This window comes from Ambystoma mexicanum, chromosome 7q (assembly GCF_040938575.1).
Source record: "Ambystoma mexicanum isolate Mex_15411 chromosome 7q, UKY_AmexF1_1, whole genome shotgun sequence".
NCBI classification, from domain to species: Eukaryota; Metazoa; Chordata; class Amphibia; order Caudata; family Ambystomatidae; genus Ambystoma; species Ambystoma mexicanum.
The window spans coordinates 1098961573-1098982173 of record NC_090941.1 but is presented as its reverse complement, the minus strand read 5'-3'; the positions used below and the strand labels follow the sequence as shown (position 1 = coordinate 1098982173).

The 20601-nt window shown below is 58.9% G+C and overlaps 10 non-coding genes and 6 pseudogenes across 10 annotated transcripts; all 16 read right to left on the bottom strand.

Moving 5' to 3' along the window:
• Nucleotides 1–212: 212 nt before the first annotated feature.
• Nucleotides 213–350, bottom strand: LOC138528952 (U1 spliceosomal RNA; annotated as a pseudogene).
• Nucleotides 351–2177: 1827 nt separating this feature from the next.
• LOC138528959 (U1 spliceosomal RNA) lies at nt 2178–2315 on the bottom strand (annotated as a pseudogene).
• Nucleotides 2316–4140: 1825 nt separating this feature from the next.
• LOC138528940 (U1 spliceosomal RNA) lies at nt 4141–4278 on the bottom strand (annotated as a pseudogene).
• Nucleotides 4279–6112: 1834 nt separating this feature from the next.
• On the bottom strand, nt 6113–6276 carry LOC138529361 (U1 spliceosomal RNA). Its single transcript, XR_011284698.1, has one exon. It is a non-coding gene; the product is annotated as a U1 spliceosomal RNA (small nuclear RNA).
• An 866-nt stretch (nt 6277–7142) lies between these two features.
• LOC138529360 (U1 spliceosomal RNA) lies at nt 7143–7306 on the bottom strand. The gene has a single exon (XR_011284697.1). It is a non-coding gene; the product is annotated as a U1 spliceosomal RNA (small nuclear RNA).
• Nucleotides 7307–8172: 866 nt separating this feature from the next.
• Nucleotides 8173–8336, bottom strand: LOC138529359 (U1 spliceosomal RNA). Its single transcript, XR_011284696.1, has one exon. It is a non-coding gene; the product is annotated as a U1 spliceosomal RNA (small nuclear RNA).
• Nucleotides 8337–9202: 866 nt separating this feature from the next.
• LOC138529358 (U1 spliceosomal RNA) lies at nt 9203–9366 on the bottom strand. The gene has a single exon (XR_011284695.1). It is a non-coding gene; the product is annotated as a U1 spliceosomal RNA (small nuclear RNA).
• Nucleotides 9367–10232: 866 nt separating this feature from the next.
• On the bottom strand, nt 10233–10396 carry LOC138529357 (U1 spliceosomal RNA). The gene has a single exon (XR_011284694.1). It is a non-coding gene; the product is annotated as a U1 spliceosomal RNA (small nuclear RNA).
• Nucleotides 10397–11262: 866 nt separating this feature from the next.
• Nucleotides 11263–11397, bottom strand: LOC138528965 (U1 spliceosomal RNA; annotated as a pseudogene).
• Nucleotides 11398–13226: 1829 nt separating this feature from the next.
• LOC138528909 (U1 spliceosomal RNA) lies at nt 13227–13390 on the bottom strand. Its single transcript, XR_011284308.1, has one exon. It is a non-coding gene; the product is annotated as a U1 spliceosomal RNA (small nuclear RNA).
• Nucleotides 13391–14271: 881 nt separating this feature from the next.
• On the bottom strand, nt 14272–14435 carry LOC138529355 (U1 spliceosomal RNA). Its single transcript, XR_011284692.1, has one exon. It is a non-coding gene; the product is annotated as a U1 spliceosomal RNA (small nuclear RNA).
• An 866-nt stretch (nt 14436–15301) lies between these two features.
• Nucleotides 15302–15465, bottom strand: LOC138529354 (U1 spliceosomal RNA). The gene has a single exon (XR_011284691.1). It is a non-coding gene; the product is annotated as a U1 spliceosomal RNA (small nuclear RNA).
• Nucleotides 15466–16331: 866 nt separating this feature from the next.
• Nucleotides 16332–16466, bottom strand: LOC138528964 (U1 spliceosomal RNA; annotated as a pseudogene).
• A 1829-nt stretch (nt 16467–18295) lies between these two features.
• Nucleotides 18296–18459, bottom strand: LOC138528908 (U1 spliceosomal RNA). Its single transcript, XR_011284307.1, has one exon. It is a non-coding gene; the product is annotated as a U1 spliceosomal RNA (small nuclear RNA).
• An 881-nt stretch (nt 18460–19340) lies between these two features.
• Nucleotides 19341–19504, bottom strand: LOC138529353 (U1 spliceosomal RNA). Its single transcript, XR_011284690.1, has one exon. It is a non-coding gene; the product is annotated as a U1 spliceosomal RNA (small nuclear RNA).
• An 866-nt stretch (nt 19505–20370) lies between these two features.
• Nucleotides 20371–20505, bottom strand: LOC138528963 (U1 spliceosomal RNA; annotated as a pseudogene).
• Between the last annotated feature and the right edge of the window lie 96 nt (nt 20506–20601).

Sequence of the window (20601 nt, the reverse complement as noted above, 5' to 3'; positions counted from 1 at the left end):
ACCGCAGCAACATTCAGGGGCCCAACCTACACATGACACACATGACTTTCACATTTTTTTATTTCACCAATCCATCAGGCCTGTGGACCCCTGAACGGCCCAGGGCTGGCCCTCTTGACTGCAGCAAAATAAACTCTGCTGCACGAGCTTGGGCCCTGTGTGCAAACAACCTGACTCGCACACTAAACTCTTTCTTTCTTTCACCAATAAATCAGGGGAAAGCGCGAACGCAGTCCCCCACTACCAGAAATAATGCAGTCGAGAATCCCGCATTTGGGGACATCGCAGGGGTCAGCAAATCCGATGTGCAATGGATGAGCCTCACCCTGGGAGCTCTGCCTTTTTTTTTTTTTTTTTTGTAAAAATATCTTTATTAAGTGCTTAAAGATGATACAAGGGTAATAAATTCAATTCAATAAGAAGACTTTTGTGGCAATTACATTCCCCCCTCAAAGCAGAAGGGGTGGTTTCAATTTTACTTTGGGCATTTGGGTGGGTACATATATATTTTCTGTTCAGAGTCTGTGGTTTACAAAGTGTTCGTGTTTTGCCTGAGTAGGCAAAGAGTTCTCTTTTTCTTTATTTTATTTTTGGATGATTGCCTGGGCTGGGGGTTTTACTCAGGGCCCCCATCTTCCAGGCTGTCCTTGATTTCGTAGTCTCTTAGCAGGCCGTGGACCATCCTGCGACAGGCTTCGGTTGTCAGCAGCTCATCATTGAGGACCAGGCGTTTCCTTGCGTAGAGGAGAATGTCCTTCAGGCAGCAGAGGATCCTCCAGCAGTTCTGGATTGCCTCTACTGTGTGGGTCTGTGCAAAGAGTCCATACAGCACAGACTGGTGTATAATGTCTTGGGGCGGGATGTGAGCACTCAACTCAGTGTTCAGGGCCCTGCGCAGTTTCCTTGCAAAGGGGCATGCCCAGAAGAGGTGGTACGCTGTTTCCTCTGCCGGGCACCCCCTTGGGCAGCTCCTGTGTGGGCAGAGGCCCCGTCTGTTCATGAATGCTCGCACAGATAGTGCCCCCCTCACCGTCAGCCAGGCGATGTCCTTGTGAATATTCAGGAGTTTGTTTGATGCCACATTTTCCCACACCTGGGTAACTGTGGCCGCTGGCAGGTCCTCAATGGGATCTGTGGTGTCTTGGGACCGGATCAGGTTGTGGATTGTCCTTGGGTTCCACAATGCAGGCACCACCCCCTGAAGGCCAAAATCTGTGATGAACTTTTCCATCTCCCTGTAGTACCAAGGGAGCGTCCAGTTGTACGGGGCCTGCCTTGCTGATCACAGATGCTCCCCTGCCAGGTAAGTATGAGTTGCGAGCCAGAGGGCAGGGCTTGGGCCTGTTCTGGAAGCCCCGCTAAGCGAGGGTGAGAAGGCCGGCCCTGACCCAGCCCCAGCCCTCCCGGAAGCCCTGAGCGTCTGCGGAGCTGCCTGTCCCACGTGCAGGGGGAAGCTCCGGCAGGCAGAGCCCAGCAGAAGAGGCACATTGTGGCACAGTTCATGTCTCCCACCAGGCCCTGCTCGGCCTGAGATTTGCATAAATTCGGACCTGGCTGCCAGCCAGCAGGCCCAGTCGGAAAGCGAGCAGGCCTGGCGCAGTGGGCCCACTGGCCCGTCGGCCCCAGGCGGGTCCATGGCCCTCCTGAGCCGACAGGTCACCCCGCTTAACAAGAGCGTCTCGGGTGGGGTGCCCCCCGCCAGGACACGGCAAGGCCCGATCGTGCCCGATCGGTGCTCGGACGGGGCGGGCAGCAGCGGCGGCCGGGAGCCAGTTTCACCCCTGCCCCCAAAACCCCAGGAGCTGGCTGGGCCTTCCTTAGGTTGGAGGGCCTGGGCGCGAAAGCAGAGCCCGGGCAGGGCAGGCTGGCTTCAAGAACTACCGGGGCACCTGATATCATGGGGCGCACAAGTCTGGGGTTAGGCACCTGTGCACTTCACCCCTCCAGTGAATGCTGGCCCTCTTGACCGCAGCAACATTCAGGGGCCCAACCTACACATGACACACATGACTTTCACATTTTTTTATTTCACCAATCCATCAGGCCTGTGGACCCCTGAACGGCCCAGGGCTGGCCCTCTTGACTGCAGCAAAATAAACTCTGCTGCACGAGCTTGGGCCCTGTGTGCAAACAACCTGACTCGCACACTAAACTCTTTCTTTCTTTCACCAATAAATCAGGGGAAAGCACGAACGCAGTCCCCCACTACCAGAAATAATGCAGTCGAGAATCCCGCATTTGGGGACATCGCAGGGGTCAGCAAATCCGATGTGCAATGGATGAGCCTCACCCTGGGAGCTCTGCCTTTTTTTTTTTTTTTTTGTAAAAATATCTTTATTAAGTGCTTAAAGATGATCAAGGGTAATAAATTCAATTCAATAAGAAGACTTTTGTGGCAATTACATTCCCCCCTCAAAGCAGAAGGGGTGGTTTCAATTTTACTTTGGGCATTTGGGTGGGTACATATATATTTTCTGTTCAGAGTCTGTGGTTTACAAAGTGTTCGTGTTTTGCCTGAGTAGGCAAAGAGTTCTCTTTTTCTTTATTTTATTTTTGGATGATTGCCTGGGCTGGGGGTTTTACTCAGGGCCCCCATCTTCCAGGCTGTCCTTGATTTCGTAGTCTCTTAGCAGGCCGTGGACCATCCTGCGACAGGCTTCGGTTGTCAGCAGCTCATCATTGAGGACCAGGCGTTTCCTTGCGTAGAGGAGAATGTCCTTCAGGCAGCAGAGGATCCTCCAGCAGTTCTGGATTGCCTCTACTGTGTGGGTCTGTGCAAAGAGTCCATACAGCACAGACTGGTGTATAATGTCTTGGGGCGGGATGTGAGCACTCAACTCAGTGTTCAGGGCCCTGCGCAGTTTCCTTGCAAAGGGGCATGCCCAGAAGAGGTGGTACGCTGTTTCCTCTGCCGGGCACCCCCTTGGGCAGCTCCTGTGTGGGCAGAGGCCCCGTCTGTTCATGAATGCTCGCACAGATAGTGCCCCCCTCACCGTCAGCCAGGCGATGTCCTTGTGAATATTCAGGAGTTTGTTTGATGCCACATTTTCCCACACCTGGGTAACTGTGGCCGCTGGCAGGTCCTCAATGGGATCTGTGGTGTCTTGGGACCGGATCAGGTTGTGGATTGTCCTTGGGTTCCACAATGCAGGCACCACCCCCTGAAGGCCAAAATCTGTGATGAACTTTTCCATCTCCCTGTAGTACCAAGGGAGCGTCCAGTTGTACGGGGCCTGCCTTGCTGATCACAGATGCTCCCCTGCCAGGTAAGTATGAGTTGCGAGCCAGAGGGCAGGGCTTGGGCCTGTTCTGGAAGCCCCGCTAAGCGAGGGTGAGAAGGCCGGCCCTGACCCAGCCCCAGCCCTCCCGGAAGCCCTGAGCGTCTGCGGAGCTGCCTGTCCCACGTGCAGGGGGAAGCTCCGGCAGGCAGAGCCCAGCAGAAGAGGCACATTGTGGCACAGTTCATGTCTCCCACCAGGCCCTGCTCGGCCTGAGATTTGCATAAATTCGGACCTGGCTGCCAGCCAGCAGGCCCAGTCGGAAAGCGAGCAGGCCTGGCGCAGTGGGCCCACTGGCCCGTCGGCCCCAGGCGGGTCCATGGCCCTCCTGAGCCGACAGGTCACCCCGCTTAACAAGAGCGTCTCGGGTGGGGTGCCCCCCGCCAGGACACGGCAAGGCCCGATCGTGCCCGATCGGTGCTCGGACGGGGCGGGCGGCAGCGGCGGCCGGGAGCCAGTTTCACCCCTGCCCCCAAAACCCCAGGAGCTGGCTGGGCCTTCCTTAGGTTGGAGGGCCTGGGCGCGAAAGCAGAGCCCGGGCAGGGCAGGCTGGCTTCAAGAACTACCGGGGCACCTGATATCATGGGGCGCACAAGTCTGGGGTTAGGCACCTGTGCACTTCACCCCTCCAGTGAATGCTGGCCCTCTTGACCGCAGCAACATTCAGGGGCCCAACCTACACATGACACACATGACTTTCACATTTTTTTATTTCACCAATCCATCAGGCCTGTGGACCCCTGAACGGCCCAGGGCTGGCCCTCTTGACTGCAGCAAAATAAACTCTGCTGCACGAGCTTGGGCCCTGTGTGCAAACAACCTGACTCGCACACTAAACTCTTTCTTTCTTTCACCAATAAATCAGGGGAAAGCGCGAACGCAGTCCCCCACTACCAGAAATAATGCAGTCGAGAATCCCGCATTTGGGGACATCGCAGGGGTCAGCAAATCCGATGTGCAATGGATGAGCCTCACCCTGGGAGCTCTGCCTTTTTTTTTTTTTTTTGTAAAAATATCTTTATTAAGTGCTTAAAGATGATACAAGGGTAATAAATTCAATTCAATAAGAAGACTTTTGTGGCAATTACATTCCCCCCTCAAAGCAGAAGGGGTGGTTTCAATTTTACTTTGGGCATTTGGGTGGGTACATATATATTTTCTGTTCAGAGTCTGTGGTTTACAAAGTGTTCGTGTTTTGCCTGAGTAGGCAAAGAGTTCTCTTTTTCTTTATTTTATTTTTGGATGATTGCCTGGGCTGGGGGTTTTACTCAGGGCCCCCATCTTCCAGGCTGTCCTTGATTTCGTAGTCTCTTAGCAGGCCGTGGACCATCCTGCGACAGGCTTCGGTTGTCAGCAGCTCATCATTGAGGACCAGGCGTTTCCTTGCGTAGAGGAGAATGTCCTTCAGGCAGCAGAGGATCCTCCAGCAGTTCTGGATTGCCTCTACTGTGTGGGTCTGTGCAAAGAGTCCATACAGCACAGACTGGTGTATAATGTCTTGGGGCGGGATGTGAGCACTCAACTCAGTGTTCAGGGCCCTGCGCAGTTTCCTTGCAAAGGGGCATGCCCAGAAGAGGTGGTACGCTGTTTCCTCTGCCGGGCACCCCCTTGGGCAGCTCCTGTGTGGGCAGAGGCCCCGTCTGTTCATGAATGCTCGCACAGATAGTGCCCCCCTCACCGTCAGCCAGGCGATGTCCTTGTGAATATTCAGGAGTTTGTTTGATGCCACATTTTCCCACACCTGGGTAACTGTGGCCGCTGGCAGGTCCTCAATGGGATCTGTGGTGTCTTGGGATCGGATCAGGTTGTGAATTGTCCTTGGGTTCCACAATGCAGGCACCACCCCCTGAAGGCCAAAATCTGTGATGAACTTTTCCATCTCCCTGTAGTACCAAGGGAGCGTCCAGTTGTACGGGGCCTGCCTTGCTGATCACAGATGCTCCCCTGCCAGGTAAGTATGAGTTGCGAGCCAGAGGGCAGGGCTTGGGCCTGTTCTGGAAGCCCCGCTAAGCGAGGGTGAGAAGGCCGGCCCTGACCCAGCCCCAGCCCTCCCGGAAGCCCTGAGCGTCTGCGGAGCTGCCTGTCCCACGTGCAGGGGGAAGCTCCGGCAGGCAGAGCCCAGCAGAAGAGGCACATTGTGGCACAGTTCATGTCTCCCACCAGGCCCTGCTCGGCCTGAGATTTGCATAAATTCGGACCTGGCTGCCAGCCAGCAGGCCCAGTCGGAAAGCGAGCAGGCCTGGCGCAGTGGGCCCACTGGCCCGTCGGCCCCAGGCGGGTCCATGGCCCTCCTGAGCCGACAGGTCACCCCGCTTAACAAGAGCGTCTCGGGTGGGGTGCCCCCCGCCAGGACACGGCAAGGCCCGATCGTGCCCGATCGGTGCTCGGACGGGGCGGGCGGCAGCGGCGGCCGGGAGCCAGTTTCACCCCTGCCCCCAAAACCCCAGGAGCTGGCTGGGCCTTCCTTAGGTTGGAGGGCCTGGGCGCGAAAGCAGAGCCCGGGCAAGGCAGGCTGGCTTCAAGAACTACCGGGGCACCTGATATCATGGGGCGCACAAGTCTGGGGTTAGGCACCTGTGCACTTCACCCCTCCAGTGAATGCTGGCCCTCTTGACCGCAGCAACATTCAGGGGCCCAACCTACACATGACACACATGACACACATGACTTTCACATTTTTTTATTTCACCAATCCATCAGGCCTGTGGACCCCTGAACGGCCCAGGGCTGGCCCTCTTGACTGCAGCAAAATAAACTCTGCTGCACGAGCTTGGGCCCTGTGTGCAAACAACCTGACTCGCACACTAAACTCTTTCTTTCTTTCACCAATAAATCAGGGGAAAGCGCGAACGCAGTCCCCCACTACCAGAAATAATGCAGTCGAGAATCCCGCATTTGGGGACATCGCAGGGGTCAGCAAATCCGATGTGCAATGGATGAGCCTCACCCTGGGAGCTCTGCCTTGCTGATCACAGATGCTCCCCTGCCAGGTAAGTATGAGTTGCGAGCCAGAGGGCAGGGCTTGGGCCTGTTCTGGAAGCCCCGCTAAGCGAGGGTGAGAAGGCCGGCCCTGACCCAGCCCCAGCCCTCCCGGAAGCCCTGAGCGTCTGCGGAGCTGCCTGTCCCACGTGCAGGGGGAAGCTCCGGCAGGCAGAGCCCAGCAGAAGAGGCACATTGTGGCACAGTTCATGTCTCCCACCAGGCCCTGCTCGGCCTGAGATTTGCATAAATTCGGACCTGGCTGCCAGCCAGCAGGCCCAGTCGGAAAGCGAGCAGGCCTGGCGCAGTGGGCCCACTGGCCCGTCGGCCCCAGGCGGGTCCATGGCCCTCCTGAGCCGACAGGTCACCCCGCTTAACAAGAGCGTCTCGGGTGGGGTGCCCCCCGCCAGGACACGGCAAGGCCCGATCGTGCCCGATCGGTGCTCGGACGGGGCGGGCGGCAGCGGCGGCCGGGAGCCAGTTTCACCCCTGCCCCCAAAACCCCAGGAGCTGGCTGGGCCTTCCTTAGGTTGGAGGGCCTGGGCGCGAAAGCAGAGACCGGGCAGGGCAGGCTGGCTTCAAGAACTACCGGGGCACCTGATATCATGGGGCGCACAAGTCTGGGGTTAGGCACCTGTGCACTTCACCCCTCCAGTGAATGCTGGCCCTCTTGACCGCAGCAACATTCAGGGGCCCAACCTACACATGACACACATGACTTTCACATTTTTTTATTTCACCAATCCATCAGGCCTGTGGACCCCTGAACGGCCCAGGGCTGGCCCTCTTGACTGCAGCAAAATAAACTCTGCTGCACGAGCTTGGGCCCTGTGTGCAAACAACCTGACTCGCACACTAAACTCTTTCTTTCTTTCACCAATAAATCAGGGGAAAGCGCGAACGCAGTCCCCCACTACCAGAAATAATGCAGTCGAGAATCCCGCATTTGGGGACATCGCAGGGGTCAGCAAATCCGATGTGCAATGGATGAGCCTCACCCTGGGAGCTCTGCCTTGCTGATCACAGATGCTCCCCTGCCAGGTAAGTATGAGTTGCGAGCCAGAGGGCAGGGCTTGGGCCTGTTCTGGAAGCCCCGCTAAGCGAGGGTGAGAAGGCCGGCCCTGACCCAGCCCCAGCCCTCCCGGAAGCCCTGAGCGTCTGCGGAGCTGCCTGTCCCACGTGCAGGGGGAAGCTCCGGCAGGCAGAGCCCAGCAGAAGAGGCACATTGTGGCACAGTTCATGTCTCCCACCAGGCCCTGCTCGGCCTGAGATTTGCATAAATTCGGACCTGGCTGCCAGCCAGCAGGCCCAGTCGGAAAGCGAGCAGGCCTGGCGCAGTGGGCCCACTGGCCCGTCGGCCCCAGGCGGGTCCATGGCCCTCCTGAGCCGACAGGTCACTCCGCTTAACAAGAGCGTCTCGGGTGGGGTGCCCCCCGCCAGGACACGGCAAGGCCCGATCGTGCCCGATCGGTGCTCGGACGGGGCGGGCGGCAGCGGCGGCCGGGAGCCAGTCTCACCCCTGCCCCCAAAACCCCAGGAGCTGGCTGGGCCTTCCTTAGGTTGGAGGGCCTGGGCGCGAAAGCAGAGCCCGGGCAGGGCAGGCTGGCTTCAAGAACTACCGGGGCACCTGATATCATGGGGCGCACAAGTCTGGGGTTAGGCACCTGTGCACTTCACCCCTCCAGTGAATGCTGGCCCTCTTGACCGCAGCAACATTCAGGGGCCCAACCTACACATGACACACATGACTTCCACATTTTTTTATTTCACCAATCCATCAGGCCTGTGGACCCCTGAACGGCCCAGGGCTGGCCCTCTTGACTGCAGCAAAATAAACTCTGCTGCACGAGCTTGGGCCCTGTGTGCAAACAACCTGACTCGCACACTAAACTCTTTCTTTCTTTCACCAATAAATCAGGGGAAAGCGCGAACGCAGTCCCCCACTACCAGAAATAATGCAGTCGAGAATCCCGCATTTGGGGACATCGCAGGGGTCAGCAAATCCGATGTGCAATGGATGAGCCTCACCCTGGGAGCTCTGCCTTGCTGATCACAGATGCTCCCCTGCCAGGTAAGTATGAGTTGCGAGCCAGAGGGCAGGGCTTGGGCCTGTTCTGGAAGCCCCGCTAAGCGAGGGTGAGAAGGCCGGCCCTGACCCAGCCCCAGCCCTCCCGGAAGCCCTGAGCGTCTGCGGAGCTGCCTGTCCCACGTGCAGGGGGAAGCTCCGGCAGGCAGAGCCCAGCAGAAGAGGCACATTGTGGCACAGTTCATGTCTCCCACCAGGCCCTGCTCGGCCTGAGATTTGCATAAATTCGGACCTGGCTGCCAGCCAGCAGGCCCAGTCGGAAAGCGAGCAGGCCTGGCGCAGTGGGCCCACTGGCCCGTCGGCCCCAGGCGGGTCCATGGCCCTCCTGAGCCGACAGGTCACCCCGCTTAACAAGAGCGTCTCGGGTGGGGTGCCCCCCGCCAGGACACGGCAAGGCCCGATCGTGCCCGATCGGTGCTCGGACGGGGCGGGCGGCAGCGGCGGCCGGGAGCCAGTTTCACCCCTGCCCCCAAAACCCCAGGAGCTGGCTGGGCCTTCCTTAGGTTGGAGGGCCTGGGCGCGAAAGCAGAGACCGGGCAGGGCAGGCTGGCTTCAAGAACTACCGGGGCACCTGATATCATGGGGCGCACAAGTCTGGGGTTAGGCACCTGTGCACTTCACCCCTCCAGTGAATGCTGGCCCTCTTGACCGCAGCAACATTCAGGGGCCCAACCTACACATGACACACATGACTTTCACATTTTTTTATTTCACCAATCCATCAGGCCTGTGGACCCCTGAACGGCCCAGGGCTGGCCCTCTTGACTGCAGCAAAATAAACTCTGCTGCACGAGCTTGGGCCCTGTGTGCAAACAACCTGACTCGCACACTAAACTCTTTCTTTCTTTCACCAATAAATCAGGGGAAAGCGCGAACGCAGTCCCCCACTACCAGAAATAATGCAGTCGAGAATCCCGCATTTGGGGACATCGCAGGGGTCAGCAAATCCGATGTGCAATGGATGAGCCTCACCCTGGGAGCTCTGCCTTGCTGATCACAGATGCTCCCCTGCCAGGTAAGTATGAGTTGCGAGCCAGAGGGCAGGGCTTGGGCCTGTTCTGGAAGCCCCGCTAAGCGAGGGTGAGAAGGCCGGCCCTGACCCAGCCCCAGCCCTCCCGGAAGCCCTGAGCGTCTGCGGAGCTGCCTGTCCCACGTGCAGGGGGAAGCTCCGGCAGGCAGAGCCCAGCAGAAGAGGCACATTGTGGCACAGTTCATGTCTCCCACCAGGCCCTGCTCGGCCTGAGATTTGCATAAATTCGGACCTGGCTGCCAGCCAGCAGGCCCAGTCGGAAAGCGAGCAGGCCTGGCGCAGTGGGCCCACTGGCCCGTCGGCCCCAGGCGGGTCCATGGCCCTCCTGAGCCGACAGGTCACTCCGCTTAACAAGAGCGTCTCGGGTGGGGTGCCCCCCGCCAGGACACGGCAAGGCCCGATCGTGCCCGATCGGTGCTCGGACGGGGCGGGCGGCAGCGGCGGCCGGGAGCCAGTCTCACCCCTGCCCCCAAAACCCCAGGAGCTGGCTGGGCCTTCCTTAGGTTGGAGGGCCTGGGCGCGAAAGCAGAGCCCGGGCAGGGCAGGCTGGCTTCAAGAACTACCGGGGCACCTGATATCATGGGGCGCACAAGTCTGGGGTTAGGCACCTGTGCACTTCACCCCTCCAGTGAATGCTGGCCCTCTTGACCGCAGCAACATTCAGGGGCCCAACCTACACATGACACACATGACTTCCACATTTTTTTATTTCACCAATCCATCAGGCCTGTGGACCCCTGAACGGCCCAGGGCTGGCCCTCTTGACTGCAGCAAAATAAACTCTGCTGCACGAGCTTGGGCCCTGTGTGCAAACAACCTGACTCGCACACTAAACTCTTTCTTTCTTTCACCAATAAATCAGGGGAAAGCGCGAACGCAGTCCCCCACTACCAGAAATAATGCAGTCGAGAATCCCGCATTTGGGGACATCGCAGGGGTCAGCAAATCCGATGTGCAATGGATGAGCCTCACCCTGGGAGCTCTGCCTTGCTGATCACAGATGCTCCCCTGCCAGGTAAGTATGAGTTGCGAGCCAGAGGGCAGGGCTTGGGCCTGTTCTGGAAGCCCCGCTAAGCGAGGGTGAGAAGGCCGGCCCTGACCCAGCCCCAGCCCTCCCGGAAGCCCTGAGCGTCTGCGGAGCTGCCTGTCCCACGTGCAGGGGGAAGCTCCGGCAGGCAGAGCCCAGCAGAAGAGGCACATTGTGGCACAGTTCATGTCTCCCAGCAGGCCCTGCTCGGCCTGAGATTTGCATAAATTCGGACCTGGCTGCCAGCCAGCAGGCCCAGTCGGAAAGCGAGTAGGCCTGGCGAAGTGGGCCCACTGGCCCGTCGGCCCCAGGCGGGTCCATGGCCCTCCTGAGCCGACAGGTCACCCCGCTTAACAAGAGCGTCTCGGGTGGGCTGCCCCCCGCCAGGACACGGCAAGGCCCGATCGTGCCCGATCGGTGCTCGGACGGGGCGGGCGGCAGCGGCGGCCGGGAGCCAGTCTCACCCCTGCCCCCAAAACCCCAGGAGCTGGCTGGGCCTTCCTTAGGTTGGAGGGCCTGGGCGCGAAAGCAGAGCCCGGGCAGGGCAGGCTGGCTTCAAGAACTACCGGGGCACCTGATATCATGGGGCGCACAAGTCTGGGGTTAGGCACCTGTGCACTTCACCCCTCCAGTGAATGCTGGCCCTCTTGACCGCAGCAACATTCAGGGGCCCAACCTACACATGACACACATGACTTTCACATTTTTTTATTTCACCAATCCATCAGGCCTGTGGACCCCTGAACGGCCCAGGGCTGGCCCTCTTGACTGCAGCAAAATAAACTCTGCTGCACGAGCTTGGGCCCTGTGTGCAAACAACCTGACTCGCACACTAAACTCTTTCTTTCTTTCACCAATAAATCAGGGGAAAGCGCGAACGCAGTCCCCCACTACCAGAAATAATGCAGTCGAGAATCCCGCATTTGGGGACATCGCAGGGGTCAGCAAATCCGATGTGCAATGGATGAGCCTCACCCTGGGAGCTCTGCCTTTTTTTCTTTTTTTTTGTAAAAATATCTTTATTAAGTGCTTAAAGATGATACAAGGGTAATAAATTCAATTCAATAAGAAGACTTTTGTGGCAATTACATTCCCCCCTCAAAGCAGAAGGGGTGGTTTCAATTTTACTTTGGGCATTTGGGTGGGTACATATATATTTTCTGTTCAGAGTCTGTGGTTTACAAAGTGTTCGTGTTTTGCCTGAGTAGGCAAAGAGTTCTCTTTTTCTTTATTTTATTTTTGGATGATTGCCTGGGCTGGGGGTTTTACTCAGGGCCCCCATCTTCCAGGCTGTCCTTGATTTCGTAGTCTCTTAGCAGGCCGTGGACCATCCTGCGACAGGCTTCGGTTGTCAGCAGCTCATCATTGAGGACCAGGCGTTTCCTTGCGTAGAGGAGAATGTCCTTCAGGCAGCAGAGGATCCTCCAGCAGTTCTGGATTGCCTCTACTGTGTGGGTCTGTGCAAAGAGTCCATACAGCACAGACTGGTGTATAATGTCTTGGGGCGGGATGTGAGCACTCAACTCAGTGTTCAGGGCCCTGCGCAGTTTCCTTGCAAAGGGGCATGCCCAGAAGAGGTGGTACGCTGTTTCCTCTGCCGGGCACCCCCTTGGGCAGCTCCTGTGTGGGCAGAGGCCCCGTCTGTTCATGAATGCTCGCACAGATAGTGCCCCCCTCACCGTCAGCCAGGCGATGTCCTTGTGAATATTCAGGAGTTTGTTTGATGCCACATTTTCCCACACCTGGGTAACTGTGGCCGCTGGCAGGTCCTCAATGGGATCTGTGGTGTCTTGGGACCGGATCAGGTTGTGAATTGTCCTTGGGTTCCACAATGCAGGCACCACCCCCTGAAGGCCAAAATCTGTGATGAACTTTTCCATCTCCCTGTAGTACCAAGGGAGCGTCCAGTTGTACGGGGCCTGCCTTGCTGATCACAGATGCTCCCCTGCCAGGTAAGTATGAGTTGCGAGCCAGAGGGCAGGGCTTGGGCCTGTTCTGGAAGCCCCGCTAAGCGAGGGTGAGAAGGCCGGCCCTGACCCAGCCCCAGCCCTCCCGGAAGCCCTGAGCGTCTGCGGAGCTGCCTGTCCCACGTGCAGGGGGAAGCTCCGGCAGGCAGAGCCCAGCAGAAGAGGCACATTGTGGCACAGTTCATGTCTCCCACCAGGCCCTGCTCGGCCTGAGATTTGCATAAATTCGGACCTGGCTGCCAGCCAGCAGGCCCAGTCGGAAAGCGAGCAGGCCTGGCGCAGTGGGCCCACTGGCCCGTCGGCCCCAGGCGGGTCCATGGCCCTCCTGAGCCGACAGGTCACCCCGCTTAACAAGAGCGTCTCGGGTGGGGTGCCCCCCGCCAGGACACGGCAAGGCCCGATCGTGCCCGATCGGTGCTCGGACGGGGCGGGCGGCAGCGGCGGCCGGGAGCCAGTTTCACCCCTGCCCCCAAAACCCCAGGAGCTGGCTGGGCCTTCCTTAGGTTGGAGGGCCTGGGCGCGAAAGCAGAGCCCGGGCAGGGCAGGCTGGCTTCAAGAACTACCGGGGCACCTGATATCATGGGGCGCACAAGTCTGGGGTTAGGCACCTGTGCACTTCACCCCTCCAGTGAATGCTGGCCCTCTTGACCGCAGCAACATTCAGGGGCCCAACCTACACATGACACACATGACTTTCACATTTTTTTATTTCACCAATCCATCAGGCCTGTGGACCCCTGAACGGCCCAGGGCTGGCCCTCTTGACTGCAGCAAAATAAACTCTGCTGCACGAGCTTGGGCCCTGTGTGCAAACAACCTGACTCGCACACTAAACTCTTTCTTTCTTTCACCAATAAATCAGGGGAAAGCGCGAACGCAGTCCCCCACTACCAGAAATAATGCAGTCGAGAATCCCGCATTTGGGGACATCGCAGGGGTCAGCAAATCCGATGTGCAATGGAGGAGTCTCACCCTGGGAGCTCTGCCTTGCTGATCACAGATGCTCCCCTGCCAGGTAAGTATGAGTTGCGAGCCAGAGGGCAGGGCTTGGGCCTGTTCTGGAAGCCCCGCTAAGCGAGGGTGAGAAGGCCGGCCCTGACCCAGCCCCAGCCCTCCCGGAAGCCCTGAGCGTCTGCGGAGCTGCCTGTCCCACGTGCAGGGGGAAGCTCCGGCAGGCAGAGCCCAGCAGAAGAGGCACATTGTGGCACAGTTCATGTCTCCCACCAGGCCCTGCTCGGCCTGAGATTTGCATAAATTCGGACCTGGCTGCCAGCCAGCAGACCCAGTCGGAAAGCGAGCAGGCCTGGCGCAGTGGGCCCACTGGCCCGTCGGCCCCAGGCGGGTCCATGGCCCTCCTGAGCCGACAGGTCACCCCGCTTAACAAGAGCGTCTCGGGTGGGGTGCCCCCCGCCAGGACACGGCAAGGCCGTGAAGGCAAGGCCCGATCGTGCCCGATCCGGTGCTCGGACGGGGCGGGCGGCAGCGGCGGCCGGGAGCCAGTCTCACCCCTGCCCCCAAAACCCCAGGAGCTGGCTGGGCCTTCCTTAGGTTGGAGGGCCTGGGCGCGAAAGCAGAGCCCGGGCAGGGCAGGCTGGCTTCAAGAACTACCGGGGCACCTGATATCATGGGGCGCACAAGTCTGGGGTTAGGCACCTGTGCACTTCACCCCTCCAGTGAATGCTGGCCCTCTTGACCGCAGCAACATTCAGGGGCCCAACCTACACATGACACACATGACTTCCACATTTTTTTATTTCACCAATCCATCAGGCCTGTGGACCCCTGAACGGCCCAGGGCTGGCCCTCTTGACTGCAGCAAAATAAACTCTGCTGCACGAGCTTGGGCCCTGTGTGCAAACAACCTGACTCGCACACTAAACTCTTTCTTTCTTTCACCAATAAATCAGGGGAAAGCGCGAACGCAGTCCCCCACTACCAGAAATAATGCAGTCGAGAATCCCGCATTTGGGGACATCGCAGGGGTCAGCAAATCCGATGTGCAATGGATGAGCCTCACCCTGGGAGCTCTGCCTTGCTGATCACAGATGCTCCCCTGCCAGGTAAGTATGAGTTGCGAGCCAGAGGGCAGGGCTTGGGCCTGTTCTGGAAGCCCCGCTAAGCGAGGGTGAGAAGGCCGGCCCTGACCCAGCCCCAGCCCTCCCGGAAGCCCTGAGCGTCTGCGGAGCTGCCTGTCCCACGTGCAGGGGGAAGCTCCGGCAGGCAGAGCCCAGCAGAAGAGGCACATTGTGGCACAGTTCATGTCTCCCAGCAGGCCCTGCTCGGCCTGAGATTTGCATAAATTCGGACCTGGCTGCCAGCCAGCAGGCCCAGTCGGAAAGCGAGTAGGCCTGGCGAAGTGGGCCCACTGGCCCGTCGGCCCCAGGCGGGTCCATGGCCCTCCTGAGCCGACAGGTCACCCCGCTTAACAAGAGCGTCTCGGGTGGGCTGCCCCCCGCCAGGACACGGCAAGGCCCGATCGTGCCCGATCGGTGCTCGGACGGGGCGGGCGGCAGCGGCGGCCGGGAGCCAGTTTCACCCCTGCCCCCAAAACCCCAGGAGCTGGCTGGGCCTTCCTTAGGTTGGAGGGCCTGGGCGCGAAAGCAGAGCCCGGGCAGGGCAGGCTGGCTTCAAGAACTACCGGGGCACCTGATATCATGGGGCGCACAAGTCTGGGGTTAGGCACCTGTGCACTTCACCCCTCCAGTGAATGCTGGCCCTCTTGACCGCAGCAACATTCAGGGGCCCAACCTACACATGACACACATGACTTCCACATTTTTTTATTTCACCAATCCATCAGGCCTGTGGACCCCTGAACGGCCCAGGGCTGGCCCTCTTGACTGCAGCAAAATAAACTCTGCTGCACGAGCTTGGGCCCTGTGTGCAAACAACCTGACTCGCACACTAAACTCTTTCTTTCTTTCACCAATAAATCAGGGGAAAGCGCGAACGCAGTCCCCCACTACCAGAAATAATGCAGTCGAGAATCCCGCATTTGGGGACATCGCAGGGGTCAGCAAATCCGATGTGCAATGGATGAGCCTCACCCTGGGAGCTCTGCCTTGCTGATCACAGATGCTCCCCTGCCAGGTAAGTATGAGTTGCGAGCCAGAGGGCAGGGCTTGGGCCTGTTCTGGAAGCCCCGCTAAGCGAGGGTGAGAAGGCCGGCCCTGACCCAGCCCCAGCCCTCCCGGAAGCCCTGAGCGTCTGCGGAGCTGCCTGTCCCACGTGCAGGGGGAAGCTCCGGCAGGCAGAGCCCAGCAGAAGAGGCACATTGTGGCACAGTTCATGTCTCCCAGCAGGCCCTGCTCGGCCTGAGATTTGCATAAATTCGGACCTGGCTGCCAGCCAGCAGGCCCAGTCGGAAAGCGAGTAGGCCTGGCGAAGTGGGCCCACTGGCCCGTCGGCCCCAGGCGGGTCCATGGCCCTCCTGAGCCGACAGGTCACCCCGCTTAACAAGAGCGTCTCGGGTGGGCTGCCCCCCGCCAGGACACGGCAAGGCCCGATCGTGCCCGATCGGTGCTCGGACGGGGCGGGCGGCAGCGGCGGCCGGGAGCCAGTCTCACCCCTGCCCCCAAAACCCCAGGAGCTGGCTGGGCCTTCCTTAGGTTGGAGGGCCTGGGCGCGAAAGCAGAGCCCGGGCAGGGCAGGCTGGCTTCAAGAACTACCGGGGCACCTGATATCATGGGGTGCACAAGTCTGGGGTTAGGCACCTGTGCACTTCACCCCTCCAGTGAATGCTGGCCCTCTTGACCGCAGCAACATTCAGGGGCCCAACCTACACATGACACACATGACTTTCACATTTTTTTATTTCACCAATCCATCAGGCCTGTGGACCCCTGAACGGCCCAGGGCTGGCCCTCTTGACTGCAGCAAAATAAACTCTGCTGCACGAGCTTGGGCCCTGTGTGCAAACAACCTGACTCGCACACTAAACTCTTTCTTTCTTTCACCAATAAATCAGGGGAAAGCGCGAACGCAGTCCCCCACTACCAGAAATAATGCAGTCGAGAATCCCGCATTTGGGGACATCGCAGGGGTCAGCAAATCCGATGTGCAATGGATGAGCCTCACCCTGGGAGCTCTGCCTTTTTTTCTTTTTTTTTGTAAAAATATCTTTATTAAGTGCTTAAAGATGATACAAGGGTAATAAATTCAATTCAATAAGAAGACTTTTGTGGCAATTACATTCCCCCCTCAAAGCAGAAGGGGTGGTTTCAATTTTACTTTGGGCATTTGGGTGGGTACATATATATTTTCTGTTCAGAGTCTGTGGTTTACAAAGTGTTCGTGTTTTGCCTGAGTAGGCAAAGAGTTCTCTTTTTCTTTATTTTATTTTTGGATGATTGCCTGGGCTGGGGGTTTTACTCAGGGCCCCCATCTTCCAGGCTGTCCTTGATTTCGTAGTCTCTTAGCAGGCCGTGGACCATCCTGCGACAGGCTTCGGTTGTCAGCAGCTCATCATTGAGGACCAGGCGTTTCCTTGCGTAGAGGAGAATGTCCTTCAGGCAGCAGAGGATCCTCCAGCAGTTCTGGATTGCCTCTACTGTGTGGGTCTGTGCAAAGAGTCCATACAGCACAGACTGGTGTATAATGTCTTGGGGCGGGATGTGAGCACTCAACTCAGTGTTCAGGGCCCTGCGCAGTTTCCTTGCAAAGGGGCATGCCCAGAAGAGGTGGTACGCTGTTTCCTCTGCCGGGCACCCCCTTGGGCAGCTCCTGTGTGGGCAGAGGCCCCGTCTGTTCATGAATGCTCGCACAGATAGTGCCCCCCTCACCGTCAGCCAGGCGATGTCCTTGTGAATATTCAGGAGTTTGTTTGATGCCACATTTTCCCACACCTGGGTAACTGTGGCCGCTGGCAGGTCCTCAATGGGATCTGTGGTGTCTTGGGACCGGATCAGGTTGTGAATTGTCCTTGGGTTCCACAATGCAGGCACCACCCCCTGAAGGCCAAAATCTGTGATGAACTTTTCCATCTCCCTGTAGTACCAAGGGAGCGTCCAGTTGTACGGGGCCTGCCTTGCTGATCACAGATGCTCCCCTGCCAGGTAAGTATGAGTTGCGAGCCAGAGGGCAGGGCTTGGGCCTGTTCTGGAAGCCCCGCTAAGCGAGGGTGAGAAGGCCGGCCCTGACCCAGCCCCAGCCCTCCCGGAAGCCCTGAGCGTCTGCGGAGCTGCCTGTCCCACGTGCAGGGGGAAGCTCCGGCAGGCAGAGCCCAGCAGAAGAGGCACATTGTGGCACAGTTCATGTCTCCCACCAGGCCCTGCTCGGCCTGAGATTTGCATAAATTCGGACCTGGCTGCCAGCCAGCAGGCCCAGTCGGAAAGCGAGCAGGCCTGGCGCAGTGGGCCCACTGGCCCGTCGGCCCCAGGCGGGTCCATGGCCCTCCTGAGCCGACAGGTCACCCCGCTTAACAAGAGCGTCTCGGGTGGGGTGCCCCCCGCCAGGACACGGCAAGGCCCGATCGTGCCCGATCGGTGCTCGGACGGGGCGGGCGGCAGCGGCGGCCGGGAGCCAGTTTCACCCCTGCCCCCAAAACCCCAGGAGCTGGCTGGGCCTTCCTTAGGTTGGAGGGCCTGGGCGCGAAAGCAGAGCCCGGGCAGGGCAGGCTGGCTTCAAGAACTACCGGGGCACCTGATATCATGGGGCGCACAAGTCTGGGGTTAGGCACCTGTGCACTTCACCCCTCCAGTGAATGCTGGCCCTCTTGACCGCAGCAACATTCAGGGGCCCAACCTACACATGACACACATGACTTTCACATTTTTTTATTTCACCAATCCATCAGGCCTGTGGACCCCTGAACGGCCCAGGGCTGGCCCTCTTGACTGCAGCAAAATAAACTCTGCTGCACGAGCTTGGGCCCTGTGTGCAAACAACCTGACTCGCACACTAAACTCTTTCTTTCTTTCACCAATAAATCAGGGGAAAGCGCGAACGCAGTCCCCCACTACCAGAAATAATGCAGTCGAGAATCCCGCATTTGGGGACATCGCAGGGGTCAGCAAATCCGATGTGCAATGGAGGAGTCTCACCCTGGGAGCTCTGCCTTGCTGATCACAGATGCTCCCCTGCCAGGTAAGTATGAGTTGCGAGCCAGAGGGCAGGGCTTGGGCCTGTTCTGGAAGCCCCGCTAAGCGAGGGTGAGAAGGCCGGCCCTGACCCAGCCCCAGCCCTCCCGGAAGCCCTGAGCGTCTGCGGAGCTGCCTGTCCCACGTGCAGGGGGAAGCTCCGGCAGGCAGAGCCCAGCAGAAGAGGCACATTGTGGCACAGTTCATGTCTCCCACCAGGCCCTGCTCGGCCTGAGATTTGCATAAATTCGGACCTGGCTGCCAGCCAGCAGACCCAGTCGGAAAGCGAGCAGGCCTGGCGCAGTGGGCCCACTGGCCCGTCGGCCCCAGGCGGGTCCATGGCCCTCCTGAGCCGACAGGTCACCCCGCTTAACAAGAGCGTCTCGGGTGGGGTGCCCCCCGCCAGGACACGGCAAGGCCGTGAAGGCAAGGCCCGATCGTGCCCGATCCGGTGCTCGGACGGGGCGGGCGGCAGCGGCGGCCGGGAGCCAGTCTCACCCCTGCCCCCAAAACCCCAGGAGCTGGCTGGGCCTTCCTTAGGTTGGAGGGCCTGGGCGCGAAAGCAGAGCCCGGGCAGGGCAGGCTGGCTTCAAGAACTACCGGGGCACCTGATATCATGGGGCGCACAAGTCTGGGGTTAGGCACCTGTGCACTTCACCCCTCCAGTGAATGCTGGCCCTCTTGACCGCAGCAACATTCAGGGGCCCAACCTACACATGACACACATGACTTCCACATTTTTTTATTTCACCAATCCATCAGGCCTGTGGACCCCTGAACGGCCCAGGGCTGGCCCTCTTGACTGCAGCAAAATAAACTCTGCTGCACGAGCTTGGGCCCTGTGTGCAAACAACCTGACTCGCACACTAAACTCTTTCTTTCTTTCACCAATAAATCAGGGGAAAGCGCGAACGCAGTCCCCCACTACCAGAAATAATGCAGTCGAGAATCCCGCATTTGGGGACATCGCAGGGGTCAGCAAATCCGATGTGCAATGGATGAGCCTCACCCTGGGAGCTCTGCCTTGCTGATCACAGATGCTCCCCTGCCAGGTAAGTATGAGTTGCGAGCCAGAGGGCAGGGCTTGGGCCTGTTCTGGAAGCCCCGCTAAGCGAGGGTGAGAAGGCCGGCCCTGACCCAGCCCCAGCCCTCCCGGAAGCCCTGAGCGTCTGCGGAGCTGCCTGTCCCACGTGCAGGGGGAAGCTCCGGCAGGCAGAGCCCAGCAGAAGAGGCACATTGTGGCACAGTTCATGTCTCCCAGCAGGCCCTGCTCGGCCTGAGATTTGCATAAATTCGGACCTGGCTGCCAGCCAGCAGGCCCAGTCGGAAAGCGAGTAGGCCTGGCGAAGTGGGCCCACTGGCCCGTCGGCCCCAGGCGGGTCCATGGCCCTCCTGAGCCGACAGGTCACCCCGCTTAACAAGAGCGTCTCGGGTGGGCTGCCCCCCGCCAGGACACGGCAAGGCCCGATCGTGCCCGATCGGTGCTCGGACGGGGCGGGCGGCAGCGGCGGCCGGGAGCCAGTCTCACCCCTGCCCCCAAAACCCCAGGAGCTGGCTGGGCCTTCCTTAGGTTGGAGGGCCTGGGCGCGAAAGCAGAGCCCGGGCAGGACAGGCTGGCTTCAAGAACTACCGGGGCACCTGATATCATGGGGCGCACAAGTCTGGGGTTAGGCACCTGTGCACTTCACCCCTCCAGTGAATGCTGGCCCTCTTGACCGCAGCAACATTCAGGGGCCCAACCTACACATGACACACATGACTTTCACATTTTTTTATTTCACCAATCCATCAGGCCTGTGGACCCCTGAACGGCCCAGGGCTGGCCCTCTTGACTGCAGCAAAATAAACTCTGCTGCACGAGCTTGGGCCCTGTGTGCAAACAACCTGACTCGCACACTAAACTCTTTCTTTCTTTCACCAATAAATCAGGGGAAAGCGCGAACGCAGTCCCCCACTACCAGAAATAATGCAGTCGAGAATCCCGCATTTGGGGACATCGCAGGGGTCAGCAAATCCGATGTGCAATGGATGAGCCTCACCCTGGGAGCTCTGCCTTTTTTTCTTTTTTTTTGTAAAAATATCTTTATTAAGTGCTTAAAGATGATACAAGGGTAATAAATTCAATTCAATAAGAAGACTTTTGTGGCAATTACATTC